Source organism: Lithobates pipiens, unplaced genomic scaffold (assembly GCF_037356315.1).
Source record: "Lithobates pipiens isolate NorthernLeopardFrog02 unplaced genomic scaffold, aLitPip1_a1.2 Scaffold_22, whole genome shotgun sequence".
Taxonomy (NCBI): Eukaryota; Metazoa; Chordata; class Amphibia; order Anura; family Ranidae; genus Lithobates; species Lithobates pipiens.
In genome coordinates this window covers 149,242,381-149,248,782 of record NW_027507784.1, presented here as the reverse complement: position 1 = coordinate 149,248,782, position 6,402 = coordinate 149,242,381, and positions in this window count along the sequence as shown.

Below are 6,402 nucleotides of genomic sequence, written 5' to 3'. Positions count from 1 at the left end.
CACTGATAGGTGGCACTGATAAGTGGCATGGATGGGCATGGATAGGTGGCATGGATGGGCACTGATAAGCAGCACAGATGGACACTGATAGGTGGCACTGATGTACTGTTATGTATGGTACTGATGGATGTCAGTGTCAAACAATGTCTGCCAATCAGTGATGCCCATTGTGGGCACCGATTGACATCCATTGTGGGCACTGATTAGCATCCTTGGGTGTCTAGAGTGGCATACCTGGGGGTGACATCCCTGGTGGTCCTAATGGCAACCCTGGTGGTCCTAGTGGCGTCCCTGGTGGTTCAGTGTGCGCATCCTTGGGGGGGCTGCGCTGATAATCGATCAGCACAGACCCCCCTGTCAGAGGAGCAGCCGATCGGCTCTCCTCTACTCACATTGGACAGATGTGAGTGAGGAAAAGCCGATCACCGGCTCTTCATGTTTACATTGTGATCAGCCATGATTGGACACGGCTGATCACATGGTAAAGAGTCTCCATCAGAGACCCTTTAACTAGATCGAAGTCGTGGTGTGTCAGACTGGCACACCACAACAATGATCGCCATGATGCGCACCCCCAGGGGCATTAGCTTAATATCCTGGTGACGTCATATGATGTCCAGTCAGGATATTGAAACCACTTTGCCGTCATCATTTTACTATATGGCGGGTGGCAAGTGGTTAAGGCTCTATGGTGCTAAAATAGTTCCTAAGTATGAAGGAAACTCATTTACTGTACTTGAGGGAAGATGGAAGCTTACACATATGCTATGTTGCAAGGCTTAAAATTATGTATCTCCCTCCCTCAGGGAAGCCCGCTGACAGCTGATAACTCATCTGTTGTTAAGGACGTGGCGAGCACCTTCCCGGCCCACACCTTAACAACTGGCAGCTATTCACTGTGTCTAACATGGTGTCTGAGGCTATTTGATCTGTAGAGGGAAAAGAGGCAATGGGATCAGCTTGCTGTGAGGCTGAAGGTGTCTGACTTGATGTGGTAATCTTGCGGAGCTAGTGGATTATGCAGCCATCTTGGCAGAGCAGTTACCACACACCCTAAAATTCAATGTTTATATCAACAATACACAACATTAAAAAAAAAAAAAGTAAAAAATAAATAAATAAAAAGCAAACATACAAAGAAACCTAAATAATCAATATACCACCTTAAAAAAAAACCTCTTAATATAGAAAAAATATTTTTTTTTTGTTGTTTTGCTTGGTTTGTAAAATCAAATGTTAACTCAGCAGCTCATTGAGCAAAATAGGAAATTTCTGTTTTGGCAAATTTTGAGGTACCGTATTTATCGGCGTATAACATGCACTTTTTTCCCCTTAAAATCAGGGGAAAATCGCGGGTGCGTGTTATATGCCGATCCTCCGTGATTTCCGCACGATTTTTGGTCTCCGGGCGGCTTTCGGCCAACTTCGGCCCTTCTCGGTGGCCGAAAGCCGCCGAGAAGGGCCAAGGCGGCCGAAAGCCGCCGAGAAGGTCCGAGAGCGGCCGAAAGGTGCCGAGTACGGCCGAGGCAGACGAAAACCGCCGAGTACACAGGACATCTTGGCGGCGCCATTTTTAAAAACATGACATCACTGATGCACAAGGCTACAATCACAGACAAACTGCATAACAAGGCTGCATGACGGATAGGCTGCATGATGGACAGGCTGAATGACAAGGCTGCATGACAAGGCTGCAATGACAGACAGGCTGCATGACGGACAGGCTGCATGACGGACAGGCTGCATGACGGACAGGCTGCATGACAAGGCTGCATGACAAGGCTGCAATGATGGACAGGCTGCAATGATGGACAGGCTGCATGACAAGGCTGCAAATGACACTGACAAGGCTTCAGATGGACACTGATAAGGCTGCATTGATGGGCATTTAAATGTAAGTTTTTTTTCCTTAAATTTCCCTCCTAAAAGTTTTTTCCACAAAATTCCCTCCTAAACTTGGGGTGCGTGTTATACGCCGGCGCGTGTTATACGCCGATAAATATGGTAATTTCACGGCAAAACAGATTTCACTGATACTGCTCTGCTCATTCCTAATTCTGGTAGTCTACAATGTCACAGTGCTAGCCAATGAGATTAGGGCAAGCTATATCACTCCAGGTACTGTCACTCTCCTCAATAGTCTCTAATTTCCTAAAAGTTACACTAAACTCGCACTAATCTCCCACTAATCTCTGCTGAGGAGGGGACCACCCCAATAGCTACAGCATGTCAGCATCGGTATCATTCTACACTGAACCCCACTTCTATTTTTCTGTGAAAAGAAAAAAAGGGACTAGAGGTCACACACCTCGGGACTTTAAAGGTGTCTATGTCGAAGGGATAGTAGTACCACAATGGCATATTAAAAATACAAATATCAATTTTATTTTACAAAAAAATATCAATAGATGAATATAACGAAGTCATACATTAGATTAAAACAAAAAAAGGAGAAAAAGGGAAAAAAAGGGAAAAAAAAGGGGAGATTACCGCAAAGCACAACTGCATAGATAAGTATCATAAATAGAAAAGTGAACCTATATGATAATGCATGCCCAAAGAGCTATCCGTATGTTGATGCCCAATAATTAGAATGCAGAGTAGATAAATAATGTGTATCGAATTATAGCTTTGTTCAACAAAGAAAAAGAGGTATATTTAAAGAAAAAATAAATCTAAAACTATATTGCATAGATAACCAAAAAATGGTCAGTATGATCCAAGTAATCTACCTCAAAAGGTTGAAATTCTAGTAGAAACAATGAGAGAAATATAGTGCGTCACTTTCATATATAGATCATTGGAGTGTCCTTACAGTTAAATGGTTGTAAAGGCCAAGTTGAGGTGATCACACATTGATCTTTAACCAAACTTGAAAAGGTAATCTGTGAATAGGAATTACACAAATTAATTAAGAAGGATATACCTCAATCTAAGGTTCATCAAGTCACTAACAACTAGCTTATAGTAACAAAAAGAAAAAGGTCTTACCAAGAAAAAATAGGCATCAGGCATAGGAAGCTGTCGGGAAAATATAGTACTCTCCCTTACTTGCAAGCATTTCTGAAGCCGCGTACACACGGGCGGACTGTCTGGCCAACTAAGTCCGTCAGACAATCCGACAGACAGTCCGTCCTACTTTTGAATGAACGGACTTGACCACACACGATGAACAGACAGTCCGCTGAAAGCTTGCGCGATGACGTGTACAGCACGTACGACGGGACTAGAAATACGACGTCCAATACACTGCAATGCAACCTTCTGCCGTGTAAATCCTTTCTGAGCATGCGCCATACTTAGTTCGTCCAACTAGCCTACTCACGAGCGGACTGTCCGCTGAAACCAAAGTTGGACGGACTGTATTACGGAAATTCCGAAAGACTTAGTCCGCCAGACTGTCCGCTGAAAAAGTCCGCTGAAGCCCACACACGAGCGGACTGTCCGCTGAAATGTGTTTTAGCGAACTAAGTTGGACGGACAATCCTCTCGTGTGTACGCGGCCTGACAGAGCTAGAGGGGAAATGAATCCCCATATTTATACTACTCCATGCGCAGCGGCGTCTGACATCACTGCTGTGCCGCGGACGTTAAGAGAATGTCATGTGCATGCAAACTCTCAGCCGGCAATGGCACAAGGAAAAACACCTATGGCACACATTCGGAGCCCCCTTGCGCATGCGTCAAAAGGGACCATAATGGTGCATACAATAACGCCAAAAGAGTGCACCAATTGAAACAGTGATGACGCCAATGGTAGAAAATCAAAGCGGCCATTGAAAAAATTCTTAAGTGCCTACAAGGGTGAAATATAGAGGCAACGGAAATCAGGAGAGGGACCCGAAAGGCATCTAACAGGTGCCATCAGGTGTCAGTCCTGATACAAAAAAGAGGCTAACAAAATGTAAAAGGCAGTCTGACAGGGGGCATGACAGGACAAACTACTAATAAGGCAAAAAGGAAAGGAACCATTGATTAAGTTACTAGTCACTGATTGCCCTGGGTGTCTGTACATTCACAGACATGGAGACAACACGGAGTCTCTTAAAGTGGCACGCATAGCCTATAGTAAAAATTAAATAAACATTGAACAAAACAACATTTATTTTCTTACTATATCTAATATGTAGAGTTCTAACAATTAGAGTTATTTAACAATCGAATAGCGAGTATGATCAGATATTATATAAATACATTTAGCAGCATTGGGGAGCGAAAAAATATATATTATAAAAATGGCTTAAAGCTTAAAGCTTAACCACCTCGCGCCCGCCCTATAGCCGAATGACGGCCGTAGAGCAGGCGCTTTCGTCCGGGTGGCCGTCCCTGGACGTCCTAATGTTTACTTCCGCAATGCGCGCCGCCGCGGGGCGGGCATCGCGGAAGTTCTGTGTTCGCCGTGTCCCCCGGGGACAGGCAAACACAGATCGCTGTAAACGGCCAATCACAGCGGCCGTTTACAGCGTGATTGGCGTGTCCAATGGGAGATGATCTCATATGTAAACATATGAGATCATCTCTCAGCGCCGCTCTTACTCCTCACACAGACAGAGTGTGAGAGGGGAGAGATGAACGGCTGCAGCGGCAGCCGTTCTGCTTTGATTTGATAAAAAAAATTAAAAAGTGCCATCCTCCCGCAGCAGTGCCATCCTCCCCCAGCAGTGCCATCCTCCCCCAGCAGTGCCATATGCCCCAGTGCCATCCACCCCAGTGCCATCCGCCCCCAGTGCCATCCACCCAGTGCTACCTGCCCCCAGTGCCACCTGCCCCCAATGCCACCTGTTGTCAGTGCCATTTGTCCCCAGTGCCATCTGTCATCAGTGCCACGTATAAGTGCCACGTGTCATCAGTGCCACGTGTCATCAGTGCCACATAGTGCCATCTGTCATCAGTGCCACGTATTGGTGCCATCTGTCATCAGTGCCACGTATCAGTGCCATTTGTCATCAGTGCCACCTGTCAGTGTCACGTGCCATCTGTTGTCAGTGTCACGTGTCATCAATGCCACTTATCAGTGCCATCTGTCATCGGTGCCATGTATTAGTGCCATCTGTCATCGGTGGCACGTATTAGTGCCACGTATTAGTGCCATCTGTCATCAGTGCCACGTATTAGTGCCACGTGTCTTCAGTGCCACATATTAGTGCCACGTGTCATCAGTGCCACGTATAAGTGCCACGTGTCATCAGTGACACATATTAGTGCCATCTGTCATCAGTGCCACATATTAGTGCCATCTGTCATCAGTGCCACGTGTCATCAGTGCCACGTATAAGTGTCATCATTGCCACGTATCAGTGCCATCTGTCATCAGTGTCACGTGTCATTGTCCTGGTGCTTCAAAAGTGTAATAAATAGTCAACAAGTTAGATGTGTAATTTATGTTCCTAGAACACATGATGGCGCTACCTGCATGTTGGGCCTCTCTATGTGGCCAGGCTGTGAAAAAGTCCCACACATGTGGTATTGTAATACTCAGGAGGAGCAGCACAAATGTTTGTGGGGTGCCATTTGTGGTATAAACATGCCATGTTAGAGAAATAACCTATTACAATGACAATTTTGTGGAGAAAAAAAATGAAAAATCTTATGAAAAATGTATCCAATGGAAAAAGGGGTGTTTTGTTTTCCCCACATAGAATGTATTGCATTTGCATATCATTAGGTAGACAATACCAATAGATTGGCATGTAGCCAAAAATTTGGGGGAGTACATGCATCCATTTGGAAGGACCACACTTCTAGATGCATAGATGTATCTACAGTAATCACATTTATGGCAAGGTCTAGTGCCTTTAGCATTGGTAGCACTTAGGGAAGGAGTAGTGTAGTGGCTATGTACAATCTTATCTTTAATTGAACGTGACCTTCTGTAGGTGATTTCAGGATAGCCTTTTAGATGTTTAGAGACCATTGGATCCCCCATTAGGAAGTACCAGTGCCTCTACATTAAGTCTCAAATTTGCTTATGTTGACCACAAAAGGTAGTGATCATCCTCAATTCATTTCCCGAATCTCGGGATTTTTGGCTGTGAATGAGGATCGATCGGTCCTCCTTTTTATCTCTAGCATAGGCTTTTTTTAAACATTTATTGCTGTACCCCCAAACTTGTAGACGGGTCCTCAATGTCTGCACTTCCTGTTCTAATTGTACATTGTCACTACAATTCCTTTTAAGCCTGAGATACTGCCCAAATGGTATGTTAGTTACAAAAAGGAGTGGGATGAGAGCTGGTGGCATGTAGGAGAGAATTTCCTGCAGACGGTTTTCGAAATAAGGTGGTACCGATAAGTCCATCTGAATTAACATAAATTCAAATGTCTAGAAAGGTCAAAAGTTGTTGACTAGCTTCCATAGTAAATGTGAGATTGTATTTGTTTTTTTAAGAGTTTCAAAGAAAA